Source organism: Diabrotica virgifera, chromosome 8 (genome assembly GCF_917563875.1).
Source record: "Diabrotica virgifera virgifera chromosome 8, PGI_DIABVI_V3a".
Taxonomy (NCBI): Eukaryota; Metazoa; Arthropoda; class Insecta; order Coleoptera; family Chrysomelidae; genus Diabrotica; species Diabrotica virgifera.
Genome location: NC_065450.1, coordinates 16,991,059 through 17,007,837, shown reverse-complemented (window position 1 = coordinate 17,007,837; position 16,779 = coordinate 16,991,059).

The following is a 16,779-nucleotide window of genomic DNA, read 5'->3' as shown; positions in this document are numbered from 1 at the left end:
AAAAAATTCGAGTTATTTTTTTAATAACAAAGTTGATAAACATAGTTTTAAAACATAAATAATAGCGTGTATGTGTTTCTCTATCTCGCCGAATTTCTACCAGGGCCGCGTTTAGGTTAATTGACGCCCTAGGCAATTCTCTAGTAGCCGCCCATCAAGCATATACCATTTTTTCGAAAAAAAAAAGTTGCAACCAGATAAGAAAACATAAAAATTGTCATTCCAGTTCGATCACATCAGATTTCTTTCTTGATTTTTCTTTGGAAAATCATTTATAATGCCGTCATAATTTATCGCCTTTGTTACGTCACGTTCTATGGACAAAATCGACAAATTGTTGAGACGTTCTTGCGTCATACTTGATCGGAAAATATTTTCATGACTATTTTAAATTCTTGACATTTTCGAAAATGACCTTTCAGCGGACACGGTTGGCAACTGGGAGGCACAAATAAATGCGCAAAGCAATATCAAAATTAGGGAAAATATCTTTCAATCCACTCTTCTTTAAATATTTAGATATGTCAATTGTTGGTGATTGGTGATTTTATTGTGGTATCCAAATGAAGTTTTAAGTGAATGCATTCATGTATTTATTAGTGCAGTTAGTAAGGGTTTTTGGATCCGAGTTCCATCCTACTACATCAATTTACTTGATATTTTCACTGTAAGTAGGGAATAGCTCAAGAAACAAAGTCTGCGCTATATCCTATGACGCTTTTAACTTAGGGGTGGTTCCCACCCGTTCCAGGGGGTGGAATTTTTTTTATCAAACTAACACCGGAAGTGGCCAGAGAACCTAATTCTAAGCAATAACTGTTCTATAAATTTTTTTGAATACTCAATACTTTTTGAGTTATTCGTGGTTAAAAATTTGTCATTTTCATTGAAAAATGACACTTTTCGGAGACTGTTTTTTTGGGAATACCATAAAAATTGAGCATCTAACGAAAAAAACTATATAAAACATTTTTGTAGTTTATGAAAAATCAGAGAAATTCATTTTTTCATAAATCTTCTAGTTTTAATAAAAAAAAGAGATGGTAGGTGAAAAAAGTTTTTTTTTGGTGCATGCTCAAATCGGTGTATTTAACTTATAACAAGCGTGTATAATAACAGAGAAATTGCCGATTTTAGGGGTATAATCCTACGAATACCTTTTGTAGTGCTTTAAAAGACCTTTAAAACGAGAACTGTTAAATGTCGGTTACATTCAAACTAAGCGAGATAGGGTGCAAAAAAAACTTATGACTAATGAATTTTAAGGAAAAATGAGAGGTAACTCTTCATCCACCAGAATTTAAACGCATCGTTTTTCTTCTAGAATACCTCCTATTATAGTGTTATTTCTATATTCAAAAAGTTGGAGGGGTTTAAAATAAATGGTTTTTGAAAAAAATGTGATCAAATTATAGAGCGCAATTTTAAATTATATTAAAAATCTTCCTTTTTCTCCATGTAATTCGAAAGTGATAAGAGATACGTAAAAAAATACCTTACAAAAATGTAGGTTTTCTTTTATGCAAAAATTTTATTTTTCTTTCATTACTGTATCTCATTATCATTTTCGAGTTACATGGAGAAAAAGGAAGATTAAAAAAAATTAAAAATGCTCTCTATAATTTGATCTCAATTTTTTTCAAAAACCATTCATTTTAAACCCGTCCAACTTGTTGAACATAGAAATAACACTATAGTAAAAGGTATTGTAGAAGGAAAGCGATGCATTTAAATCTGCTGGATGTGCATTTATCTTAAAATAAATTAGTCATCCTTTTTTGTTGCACCATATCTCGCTTAGTTTGAATGTAATCGAAATTTAACATAGCGGTCGTTTTAAAGGTCTTTTCAGGCAGTACGTACTTACAAAAGATATTGATAGCATTATACCCTTAAAATCGACCATTTCTCTGCTATTAAGTTGAACACACCTATTTGAGCATGCACAAAAAAATTTCTTTTCATTTACCATATCTCTTTTTATGTTATCACTAGAAGACTTATGAAGGAACGAATCTCTTTGATTTTTCGTAAGCTACAAAAATGTTTTATATATTTATTTTCGTTAGATGCGTAATTTTTAAAGTATTCGCAAAAAACCGTCCGAAAAGGCGACATTTTTCAATGAAAATGGCAAATTTTCAACCACGAATAACCCAAAAGGCTTCAGTTTAAAAAAAAATATAAAATACTGCGCCCGCCGCCTTTGCGGTGCTGCCGACGGCCCAATAATCCCTAAATTTACGACTTCTGTCCTTTTTTAATGAATAGTGTTAAGAAAATGCAATTTGTTTTCTAGAAATGAATGCCCACTTATATTCCATTGATGGATGTACCATGTAGATGTACTTAAATGTTATTCGATTTTAATTTTTATATACAAACATTTTTTGTACAGTATTTTTGCCGCCCTCTCATAATTTGCCGCCCTAGGCAACTGCCTATATTGCCTAATGGATAAAGCAGCCCTGATTTCTACACAACGTCCAAACATGCTTTCAATCATATTTGGAATAGTTTTGTGATATAGGTATTACCATTCTTCCACGAGATTACTCGACATGTTGTAGGATTCTTAGTGGCTAACGATTCTTCAAGCACTTCCCGAGCTTGTCCAAAATGGGGTCAATGGGATTTAACGCTGTACTTCTCGCTGGCCACTTCATTGCATGAATATTGTAGGTATTCAAATAATTTTGCACTATCCTGGCCACGTGCTGTCTCGCGTTATCTTGTTGAAGGAAAATTTCTGGACCCATTCATATTTTCAGCAAATACCACTCTGTTGTCATCGCCTCTCGCCCAGTAGCTAGTAGGTCAAAGCGGCCATTTAAAGTTATCCCACCAAAACAATAATTGAACCTCCGCCAAAAGCCTGGGTTTTTCGAATTGTGGAATCTAAAAAGCGATTGCCTCTTTTACCATTAGGTGTCGAGGATTCCTCCTTTATACAGGGTGTCCAGAAACTCTACCGACAAACGAAGAGAGGAGATTCCTCAGATAATTTTAAGACAATTTAACCCAATTCACCGAAAATGCTTCCTAAGTCCTAAAGGAGCTAGAGCTCTTTCAAGATGGCTTCTAGTAATTAGTTTTTGTTAAAAATCCCCAGAACACTTTCATCTAGAAAAACAAAAATTGGTGCACATATTTATCTTCCAGAGATAAATCGATTCCATCCATTGCAAATTTCTAGTACCGGTCATAGGCGTCCGTTTTTGGTAGGGCAACAGTTATATTATCGCATAACTTTTTTGTTTTTAATTTTTGAGCATGTTTGAGTTTCGATTATTAAAATGTAAGCTATTAAAGTACTAAAAGGTACTCTTACTTTAAGTCGATAGGATACACCGTTTTCTAGAAAAAACGATTTGAAAATTTTTCGTTTTTTGAATCTCTAAAAAAAAATAAAAACAAAACTATTTAGAAAAACGAAAACTGGTACGTTTATTTATATTCCAGAGATGAATCGATTTCATTAATTTAGAATTTCTAGTACCGGTCATATGCGTTCATTTTGGGTAGGTCAACGGTTATTTTATCGAATAAGCTTTTTGTCTTTATTTTTAAGAATTTTTGACACTAAATTATTAAATTATGAGGTATTCTAGAAATACAAGTTACTATTGCTTCAAGTTGGTAAAATACACCGTTTTTTTTTTGAAATTTTTTTTTCAATTTTTTTTTTCAAATTCAGGAGACGAAAAATTTTCAAATTGATTTTTTTAGAAAACGGTGTGTCCTACCGACTTAAATCAAGAATACCTTTTAGTACTATAATATCTCACAATTTAATAATCCAGTATCAAAAATGCTTAACACTAGAAAGTCGGGCTTAGCTTACCTACCTAGAAAGCCGGAAGGGATAATTTTGGCCCCACGTTCTTTAACACTAGAAGCACCAACATTTCTGCATACCTAGAAGCACCGCAGCGGTCAAAATGACGGGTATTAGAATTTCTATTGCCAGCCGTTTTTGAATTCTTTTTTACTGGGTAAAAACCTATACTGAGTTAATAACTAATAATAAAAAACATATTTAATTAATTTAAATGAATTATTTAATTATTTAAGCACGATTTATGCAGTAGCAATATTTTTCAATTTTTCTTGTACAAGACCCACACAAATTTTATTTACATTTATGTATATGACCAATTTCATATGTTTCTCACTTTCACCTGCTACGTCTTCTCTGTTGTTTTTTTGTGGTGTTGAATCGTGGACCTTGAACAAAGAATATGTGCAGAAAATTGGAAGCATTCCAAATGGGGCTATATCGGAGAATATCCACAAAATAATCGGAGAGTCACAAATTAGGAGGTCCTCAGGAGAATGTAGAAGAACCGAGAGGTACCACCATCAAATCTCGAAAGGTCGAATAGTTTGGACACATTATGCGAAATGAATCCAAATATACCCTTCTAGAAGCCATCCTGCAAGGAAAAATATTTGGAAAACGGGGCCCAGGAAGAAGAACATCCTGCGGATAAGGTAGAAATTCCCATGATGGTCGACAACATTCATCACGGATAGACACATAAAAAAATGATATGCTTAAAAATATTATATAAGTGAATACATAAATATAAGCTAGTGAAGCTACTAATATAATATAGTTGCTAACCTGGTGTACTAGCGCTATTGCAAAGTAACTCCCATCCTATAGTGTCGACGGAGGAATTCTCTAAACTGCTTCCACGAATTCCTCTTACCCGGTTGGTAATAATTCCTAAAGAGGTATTGGTGTCAGCATTCGAAGTTGAAGCAGAAGTACTGAGCATATCCTCAATCTCAACTTCATCTTCAGAATAGCTACCCGATGAATATCCTTGATCAACTTTATCGGGCACATACTCGTCTTCTTCATTATTGGATACATTTTCATCACATAACTCTACTTCATATTCATTATCTGACAAATTCTGTAACCACTCCAATAGTTATTGCTCAGTCAAATATCGACGAGACGTGATAACAGCAGAAAAGAGAAAGATCACAATGAAAAATCAAAGTACATATTGAGGACGCACTTGCAAAGAGTATACTCAAATTACCTGATAACAAATATTTTCGATGCATTTTATACATAAAATAAGTAAAAACTTCCCAGAAAAATAGAACAAAATGTAGAATACCTTGTCATTAGTACCCAATTTTTCTAGGTAGACATTAACTATATTCAAAATATAATTATACTGTAAAAGTTCCTGTAAAAGAGAAATTATAATCCTCAAATAAATATTAGAGCCCAAATTATAAATTTTGTAAAATAAATATGAATGTGTAATACAGAGGGTCAAAGAGGGAAAGCAGTCAAAATGACTGCTCTGGTGCTTCTAGGTAGACATTAGCATATCTTAAAAAGTAATTCCGCTAAGTAGCTTTAAAGGAAAAATTATAATCTTCAAATAGATCTAGGAAAAGTCATAAATTATCAAGTTTCTAAAATAACTATGAATAAGTAAAACAGAGTGTCAAAAATAGAAAGCAGTCAAAATGACCGCTTTGGTGCTTCTAGTGTTAATCAATTAAAACTTAATTTAAAGCAATTAAATCTACTCTAGACCATAGAATCTGATTTTATTTTTTACTTTTATTGTTTAACATATTCGCTGCCTATCAAAAACATTGGCAACACCATACAGTTTGCAGTTTTTGATATTTGCCACACATTGCTTTGTTACAGCCGCGGCAATGATTGGAAGTATGATTTTCTTTACAAAATATTTTCAACTGATATTTTTGTTGTTTTTGGATAGTAACAGTGATAGTTGTTGGTAGACCTGATGTTGCGAGGCGTAGTTCCAGATTTCGGGAGGCAAGGTATGGGGCCCATAATTCTTCATATAGCCGAAGAATAAACTTACAAAGACTGAGTCTACTTCCAGTCATTTCTTTATAAATAGTCCATGCATTTATTGCTTCCAAGTCAAGAGTATGTATTATAAAACACGTACGACGTACATATGCCATCGTCTTGAAGTTACTTTTGTAGTATAAAGACGAGTCATTTGGTCCTCTACACTCACAATTGTATCTTTGTGTTCACTTGTGTTTACCAACAATTTTATCTTTATTACGTAGATGATCAGTATTAAAAAAAATACCAGTATAAGGGTAACCATTTACAATAAACATACATAAATATAATTTTACTCATCCGAGAGGAATTTGAAAGAAAGGCTCGTCAAATTTCCCAGAAAACGATAATAACTTACACAGGGCCAATTTGGCCCCTTTAGACTTCTATGGTAGATTTGTTAGAAGAACCATTTAATAAATTTAGTAAACAATATATTTTTGTGTTAAGTAAGCCTGTATATCAAAATATTAAAAGTCATAAAGTATTAAATTATTGCCTCAAATAAAAAAACTAAAATAACTTCAAATCGCAACAGGGGCCAAATGGGCCCCTCCGACTTTCTAGTGTTAAAAGTTAAAGACAAAAAAGTTATGCCACAAAATAACCGTTGCCCCACCCAAACCGGACGCCTATGACTGGTACTAGAAATTCACAATGGATGGAATCGATTTATCTATGGAAGATAAATATGTGTACCCATTTTCGTTTTTCTAGATAGAAGCGTTCTGGAGGTACTTAATAAAAACTAATTACAAGACGCCATCTTCAAAGAGCTCTAGCTTCCTTAGGAAGCAGTTTCGGACTGGGTGAATTTGGTTAAATTGTCTTAAAATTATCTGAGCAATCTCCTGTCTTCGTTTGTCGGTAGAGTTTTTGGACACCCTGTATAATACTCTCTGTAAATTTACGCCACTTCTTCCTATCTGCTGCTAAAGCTTTTGCTTCTTTCCACAATGTTCCTCTTTTCTTAAGTATTTCGTTTTCACTAGTGTTCCAGCTTTTCCTTGGTCTGCCCCTCGTTGCTTTTACACACTGCTTTGGCCTCCCATGTCATTTTCACTTGTCTGCCACCACTCATTCTTATCATGTGTTCAGCCCATTTTAACTTCTTTTCTTCAACTTTTTCGGCTCCAGACTCTAACACGTCCAAAACATGATTTAAAAGAAATCTGGACTCGTCAGTATTAGACCAGAGCGCATCGGTAAAAATATTAGTACATTTGGACGTTGAGAGGTGACTCAAATTTTTTTGCAGAACTTGCTTAAAAATAACTCATATAATAATATTTGAGTTATCCTCCCACTCAAAAAGGTCCGGAACATTGTTTAAATAATCAAAATGCCAAAAAATGAAGAAAAAATTCGATTTTTTTCTTCGTTTTTTGATTATAACTTTAAAACTATTCATTTTGAGAAAAGTTGTACTAACATAAACGTTGCGCAATTAAATTTCCTACAATATAGAATTCGTTAAAATTTTTAAAAATTGTCACCCTTGTTACAAAACAGCAATAATTGCGAAAAACGATAAAAAAAAACAAGTATTCGCATTTTACATTTTCAACCATTTATGCTCTACTTAGGACCTTCATATTTTACCAAGAAGAACTATATGATATAAGAAAACAATACTCTTAATTTTATTAAGATCGGTTAAATAGATTTTGTAAAATAAATTTTGCAATCCAGCTTTCGCAAAAAAAAATAATTTTTTCAAAGTCTTGCAGGACTAAATATAAAGCAGACAGCAAGTTTAATTTTCTTTACATATATAAGAATACCGTACCTTTCATTTGCAATTTGCAAAATTAAAATCGATTAACCACTACGGCGTCAGCAATTTTTTGAAATACACATTTTTTTTTGGTGCTACGCGCAGGACAGCGGATGGTTTGCTCTGATTGGACATTCCAATGACCTTTGATAATGATTGACAAATTTTAATTTTTAGTACATTTCGATATAAATAAATAAATTTGTTTATTGCAAAATAAAAACACATGCTCTGTCCTTTGAAATACAACTTTTTTTGGCAAAAACTTTCTTTGTTCATATATTTTAAGTTAGAGAATAAAAGTTTATTATTTTTAAACATATGCAACTGTTTAAACAATATTTCACAAACAATAATAAAATTAGTTTGATTTTTGTGGAATTAAAATATTAAAATACAACAAAATAAAGTGTAAGAAAATAATATATTAGATAAAGATTGGAAGAAATTTTGGTGGAAATCAACTTGTGTGAATCAAACACCGCTGTCCTGCGCGTAGCACCAAAAATTAATGTTTATTTTAAAAAATTCCTGACGCCGTGATAGTTAATGGATTTTAATTTTAAAATATGCAAATGTAAGGTACGGTATTCTTCCTTAAGCAAAAAAAATTCAACTTGCTCTCTGCTTTATTTTCAGTCCAGCAACATTTTGAAAAAAAGAATTTTTTTTTGCGAAAGCTTGATTTCAAAATTTATTTTTCAAAATCAGTTGCACCGATAGTAATGAAATTTACAGTATTATTTTACTACATTATATAGTTTTTCTGGGTAAAATATGAAGGTCCTAAGTGTAGCATAAATGGTTGAAAAACGTAAAATACAAATACTTTTTTTTATGGTTTTTTCGCAATTATGGCTATTATGCAACAAGGGTGACAATTTTTAAAATTTGTAACCAATCCTGTATTGTAGGAAATTTAATTACGCAACTTTTATGTTAGTACAACTTTTCTCGAAAGTGAATACTTTGAAAGTTATAATCAAAAACGAAGAAAATAATCGAATTTTTCCTTCATTTTTGACATTTTGATTATTTAAACAATGTTCCGGACATTTTTGAGTGGGAAGATAACCATATTATTATTATAGAAGTTAATTCCAAGAAATTTCTGCAAAAAATATGAATCACAGAATTGCACAGTAAGCATTATTCACTATATTTGTGATTTAATCTCAGTGTTTTGCAAAATAAGATGGCGTGCATGGAATTAGTTTATTTTCATAGAAGGATTTTGGATTTGTTATTTGTTGGTTTTCTTTAAAATCTAAGGGATAGTTTGAAAGTACGTACATAGGTATATAAAAGTAAATTGATTACCTAATTTAAGATGTACTAATAATATTGTTGCATATCCTAATATGTAGTTCTAAAAGAAACATAACAGTATCTTTATATGCATTTTAGATATCTATAATGATGGACAACTCTGAAAGAAAGGATCTTATTCTAACCGGGAAATAAGCCACAATTTAACTTAAAAAATGGCTTCCATTGACGTTTGGACTTCCACCTTGGAGAAAATAATAGAATATCTATAATATAAAGCTTCAGAACAATATTGAAAGGAGCTATTAACCAACTAGGGGCTTCCATAAATGGTAGAACTGTATACAGGTAAGTTCCTTTATAAAAATGTGTATACTTATGTATAAACTATAATATGTTTCTTGAATGTATCGTCTTCTATATAAAATTCTACAATTCAACGTTATATCAAACATGGCGTGTGCTTTATTTGTCATAAAGAAATATTAGTTAGTCTAAAAGAAACATCTTAACGGTTAAGAACTTTTATTGCCGAAAACCGTGAATTGGTTAATATGTATTAAATGACTTAAGATGTAACCTAATAATACTTTGCCGTAATAAAATTTCTTAATGATTAGTTTTGCTGTATCTTTTGCATTATATAAATAAATAAAATTACAATATTTATATATCTGCTTCAATGTTTTACATTGGTTGTATTTTTCTTCTTGTTTTAGCTAAACAATATCTATTGTCTGACTTAATATTTTACAGATAAATAATTAATACTTTATATATAAAAAGATAAAAACTAACAAAGATGGTAGGATAAATAAAGCCATGTTTGAACTAAATATGATTGATTATTATTTGTTGAAAAGCCAAGAAATGTTTTTGGACTGTAGACTGTTTTACTGATACCTACCGTTCTTATACCAAAAAATTAATAGTTTTTATGTGGGCCGTGTATTTGTTCTTTTTTGTATTTCCTTCTGTCAAAATAAGTATGTACTTATATACATATAATTTTTTTTTTAATAAGTTTACTCTTTCTACATAACGGTTTTGTTTTAGGCAATTGCTGATATACAAAATGATATTAACAAAAATAAGGAAAAATGAAGGAAGTTGGATTTGCCTCTCCATCTTTTTATTATTGTATAGAAGCCAGTGATTTAAGAGTGGAGAAATTATTTGTATGTATTAATATCTAACGTTTTATATCCTGTTTTTATTATCTAATTAAGAGTAATTTTACCTTGACATAATGATTTATTTCGCCGTATGTAATATCACTTTATTTTTAGGAAATGTAACTTAATTCTAAATACACAATTATTTCCGCGAAATATATTCCTTAGCATTAAATACATTAATTAATAATGGTAAGATAACAATATTCCTTACTAAGAAATATTATTTCTCAGAAAGAAGAGTTTTGTAATGCCAAGAAAATATATTCTTATGACAAGTATAATTTCTTTCTGACAAATGGGTTTGCAGTTTGCAAGAAAGTGATACTTCATTCATGTTTAAGATATATTTTTTTGGGTTAATTAAAATTAATTTGAAATATTTTAGAAAATTATATCTTACATACAAAGATATATTTCTTAGGCAATATGCCAAGTCGATCTTTCTTAAATATTAATAAAGTTTCTTTATGTCAAGAATTTTTTTCTCTCGGTGTAGACGCTTATTGGGGTTCACTGCTACCGGTGGTGAGAAACCGCAAGATTCTGAGTATAGTATGTGGCAAAATAAACAGTACTAAAATGAATATCGAAATGTTTATTATTATTTATATATTTGGTATACATGATAAAGCCTTGCAAACATTATTCACGATGACGTTTCCGATACAACAGGTGTTCATGATGCCCCCCTTCAGTTTCAAGCCTTTTTCGTAGCCTTCGCGAACGTTCTCAATCATGTCTGTGAACTAAAGCTGTTGAATGTCATGAAGGGGAATAAATTTTTTTTAAATTTTGGTCCACGATTCCGGAATATCAGACGGTGGATCGGTACGAAAACAGCGTTCTTCAGCATTCCCCATATGTAGGCACGCATCAGGTGGCGTTAGATCTGGTGAGTGAGATGGACATGGAAAATCACTGCCACGCGAAATAAGGCGATCCCCAAAATGTCTGCGCAGCATTCGAAGACACTTGTTGGTCGTGTGAGAGGTTGCTTCGTCCTGCTAAAACCACTGTTGATTAAGTGGTAGGTTCCTGGAATGACAAAATCGCTGAAGATCAAGTAGAAAAATGGCGTGATAATCAGTTCTATGTAGCACTCCTGATTAACAGTTAACGGCGATCCGTCTTTTGGTTCAATGAAATACGGTCCCAATATGCAATATGTGGATACAACACACCAAATAGTAATATGGTCATTGTGAAGGAGGTGCTCGACGATTACATCGGGGCGTTCGAATCCAAGAAACCCTATTATCTGCTTTTTCTTCCTCTTCAACCTGTGTTCGTCCACTGCTTGACTTAGGCCTCTCTATTTGCTGAATATTAAGCCTAAATGCACGGAAAACTGATAAAAAATAGTACTCCACGATAAAAAAAAATTCTGCAACACTGAGAACAATCCTGATACATCTAATATTAAAACGACATTCACATAATATGTTCAACTACGTTCGGAAACTACTCAGTACGTTTTGTCGTACAACACATAAAATTTTGACGCATCCGTATTTCAGTACTGTTTATTTTGTCACATTAGACCAGGGCGCATCTGTTAAAATATTAGTACATTTGAACGTTGAGAGGTGACTCAACTTTGTTTGCAGAAATTGCTTGAAAATAACTCAAATAATAATATTTGAGTTATCCTCCCTCTCAAAAAGGTCCGGAACATTGTTTAAATAAACAAAATGTCGAAAAATGAAGGAAAAATTCGATTTTTTTCTTCGTTTTTTGATTATAACTTTAAAAGTATTCATTTCCGAGAAAAGATGTACTGACATAAAAGTTGCGTAATTAAATTTCTACAATATCGAATTGGTTAAAAATTTAAAAAATAGTCACCCTTGTTGCAAAATAGCAATAATTGCGAAAAAACCATACAAAAACAAATATTCGCATTTTACGTTTTTCAACCGTTTATGCTACACTTAGGACCTTCATATTTCACTCAGAAAAACTTTATGATACAGTAAAAGAATACTGTGAATTTCATTAAGATCGTTTCAATACATTCTGCAAAATAAATTTTTCAATCCAGCTTTCGCAAAAAAAATTCATTTTTGCAAAATGTTACAGGACTGAAAATAAAGCAGATAGCAAGTTGATTTTTTTTTCTTATAGAAGTGTACTGTACCTTTCATTTGCAATTTGCAAAACTAAAATCGATTAACCACCACGGCGTCAGGAATTTTTTAAATAAATATTAATTATTAGTGCTACGCGCAGGACAGCGGATAGTTTGCTCTGATTGGGCATTCCAATGACCTTTGATAATGATTGATACATTTTAATTTTTATTACATTTCGATAAAAATAAATAAATTTGTTTATTGCAAAATAAAAACACATACTCTATCCTTTGAAATAATACTTTTTTGAGCAAAAATTTTCTTTTTTCATATATTTTAACTTAGAAAATAAAAGTTTATTATTTTTAAACATATGCAATTGTTTAAACAATATTTCACAAACAATAATAAAATTAGTTTGATTTTTGCGGAATTAAAATATTAAAATACAACAAAATATAGAGTAAGAAAATAATATATTAGATAAAGATTCGAAGAAATTTTGGTGGAAATCAACTTGTGTGAATCAAACACCGCTGTCCTGCGCGTAGCACCAAAAATTAATGTTTATTTAAAAAATTTCCTAACTCCGTGTTAATTAATCGATTTTAATTTTGCAAATTGCAAATGAAAATACAGTACACTTCTATAAGCAAAAAAAAATTCCACTTGCTATCGCCAGTCCTGCAACATTTAAAAAAAATGAACTTTTTTGCAAAAGCTGGATTGCAAAATTTATTTTGCAAAATCTATTAAACCGACCTTAATGAAATTTACAGTTTTGTTGTACTATATCATAAAGTTTTTCTGGGTAAAATATGAAGGTCCTAAGTGTAGCATAAATGGTTGAAAAACGTAAAATGCGAATACTTGTTTTTGTATGGTTTTTTTCGCAATTATTGCTATTTTGCATCAAGGGTGACTATTCTTTAAATTTTTAACCAATTCTATATTGCGGCAAATTTAATTACGCAACTTTTATGTCAGTAGAACTGTTCTCAGAAATGAAAAGTTTTAAAGTTATAATCAAAAAACCAATAAAAAAATCGAATTTTTCCTTAATATTTTGATATTTTGATTATTTAAACAATGTTCCGGACCATTTTGAGTGGGAGGATAACTCAAATATTATTATTTGTGTTATTTTCAAGCAATTTCTGCAAAAAAAATTGAGTCACCTCTCAACGTCCATCTCAAAACAGATGCGCCCTGGACTACATACCGTATAAGGAAAGACAAGTGTGAATTTACATCAAGAACAGATACTTCGACAAATCCCAGATAGGCAAACATGCCTGGAGTAACGAGTACAGAATACTGTGAAAAGATGCATGAATGATCATAAAAGAAGCAGACATGTGTAGAAAGAAATGAAAAATCAAGAAAAATGTGTACCAAGCCCATTAGCATAACTTAGCAGGCTTTGGTTGAAAATATTAAAGGAAAAAGTAAATAATAAGAATAATAAGGAAAAGCCAATAAGGGAATAATAGGAAGTTTGAAATACATTACCTAAAATTTATACATAATACAGATGCAACAAATAAATATATTTTATCGCCAATCGTCACTAAAGTCATTTATTTTTGTACTCATTTGCCCTCATTTGCGGCAGGCTTTGGTTGAAAATATTAAAGGAAAAAGTAAATAATAAGAATAATAAGGAAAAAACAATAACGGAATAATAGGAAGTTTGAAATACATTACCTAAAATTTATACATAATACAGATGCAACAAATAAATATATTTTATCGCCAATCGTCACTAAAGTCATTTATTTTTGTACTCATTTGCCCTCATTTGCGGCAGTAAAGTAACACTTTATGGTACTGAAAGAAGAATTTTACTTTACCTGCCGCGATTAATCGGAATTTAATGTAAGTGGTCGATGGCAGTAATCGATTATTTATTTGAGTTACTTACAATTTATTTACTTTAATTATTAAAAATATTGTACAAAATTTACGACATTGTTAATTAAATTGATGTCGAAAATTGAAATTCTGTAGTATTTTGTCATTATATTCATATAAAATAAATCAACACTTTACCGATTTAGAATTATTCAATATTGATAACTATCGAATAAAAATCGAAAGCGGCCATCATGCAAAAGTCACCTGTCATCACTGTCATGAAATTTTTATTACGTCTAAAATTTTAAAAAATTCTTAAATTGTAAATTGTAAGTATTAAAACCAATATCAAATTGCTGGCGATAAAATTTTGTATGCACCACGTCAGTAAAAACTCTTTATCGAACTCGTCTGTTATTCGCCTCGTTCGCTAGTCTCGCTCTGCTCATAATATCAGACTCGTTCGATAAAGAGCAACTTTACTGACTTGGTACATAAATAACTATTATATAAAACAAAAAACACACAAAACAATCAAAGTGTAAAGATTCCCTCAAGAGTTTATTTAACCATAGGCATGTGTTGCCTATAAAATCGATGCCAAGTAAGGGAACTTTAAAAACATTTTATAATTTTTGAAATTTTTAAATAGCCTTTTTGAGAACGATTTTTTGAGTTAAAATCCAAACGTCAAACATTACTTCGTTAAAAATCTAATTTTCATTACAATCAATTGTGGCTTAACCCTTATCCGGGCAAGGTGGGCCCAACGGGCCCGAGACGCTAATTCTTTTATCATAAACTGATAAGAAAAATGTTATTGAATTTTATGCATCACTGAATTTGTTTAGAAGTATGCTTCTTTCAACGTAGTCATGAGCTATTCAAAATATTCATTATAATTTTTGAAATTATTGCGTCGAAAGAATTGTGTCACGTAAAGGGGCAACACGGGTCCGTCGGACTCTATTTGTATTTATACCTAAAGTCTTAGTCTTTATTACAGAAGTTAATCTGGCAGTTAGGTAATGTTTTTGTGGATCATATAAACGATTTTTATGATTCCGGAAATCCAATAATAAAGTCTAAACGTGTAACAAACAATGTGAACATCAAAGAGATGCTTACAATATGTGTTATATATATTCTAAATGAATTTTAAAAACTGATAATAATTGTTGGAATGCAATAATATTGTTAGATAGGTATCTATACATATTTTGAAATAAATAATGCATCTGCTATCAGTCGTTTGATATCGATGTTAGTGTCGAGAACGAAGCTCCTAAAATTATATTGAATTACAGAGATAGTAGACAGTGCGAATAAAGTGTCCCAAAAACCATTATCAGCTACAGAACTGCAAGATATTGCTAATAAAATAAAAATGTATACAAAAAATCAATGGGAAAATGCCAATAGTTGGCTGTATACCATAGTTTAAAAAACCAATACAGAAGTAAAAACTTCGAGATGTATTCTGGTATAAAATCGTTTATTTAAAACTATAAAATGTCATCGATTGCAGAACCTTTTCGTTCTAAACAGAACATCTTCAGTGCATCCTGCCGAGTATTTGGAAACTAGCACACTGTAAATAGTGTTAACATCATCATATATGGTTTACATAATGTAATATGTTAAAATGTTATAACTACAAGTCGATGTTAATGGATAAAGTGGAACACATGCTAAAAGGGTGCCATGGTTCCCTGCTCGAAGATGCTAGGTACTTGCCAATTCAATGGGCACAGACCAACTGAGGTATATCATTTTTATTCAGTTGCAATGCGAAGGCAAAACAATCTTACTTTTCAATTAGAATACGAAGTGCAGTCCAGTCCCTTGAATCGCGATTTTCGGCTCTTATTGGAGTCTTCATCGGAAAAAACGTAGGCATTGTTCTCCATATTTTAACTGATTCGCATCGACAGGTTTTCCCACCCACTGCAACTGAAGTGATGATAGTAGGTGGCTAGCGCCATCTGGCATTGAAAGACGAAGTAGTTTTCAATCCTAATAGTAAATTATTAATACTGAAAATATTAAAAATATTACTAACAGATTTTTAAATTGAAAACTTATTTGTACACTTTCCTGGAGACACCTCCAAGACTTCTACAATTTGCAAGTCAAATGGATGCTCCAGTGAAGACGAGAGGGAAGGAATTCTACACTATGCAATTCACATCCCCCGTCTGCAGCTGGTAAAGTTCCAACGGAAAAATGCACCTAGTTACTCTACGGAGTAACACGACTATAAAATAAAAATGTATACCATTTTTATTCAGTTGTAATGCGAAGGCAAAACAATCTTACTTTTCAATTAGAATACGTATTGCTAATAATGTATATGCAATCAACGACGATGCTATTGTAAATGTGAAAGATAACTTTTTCGAACACCTGAGTGAAGAAATCACAAAGGTGGGAAACACCAGAGAAATAATAATCCTAGGAGACCTCAACAGCAGAGTCGGGAATAGGAACAACAACAAAGTAGTTGGCACATATGGCGAAGATAACACAAACAATAACGGAGAAAGGTTAATAGATATCTGCGACCAGAATAGACTTAGAATAATGAATGGATATTTCCTGCATAGAAATATTCATAAATATACGTGGACTCAGGAAACACGCAACTTAAAATCAATTATAGACTATGTCATTCTTAAACAAAAAAGTCGACTGAAAACAACATATTATGTGAGATCATGTAGAGGACCAATTTGCGGCAGTGACCACTATCTCCTACGTTCA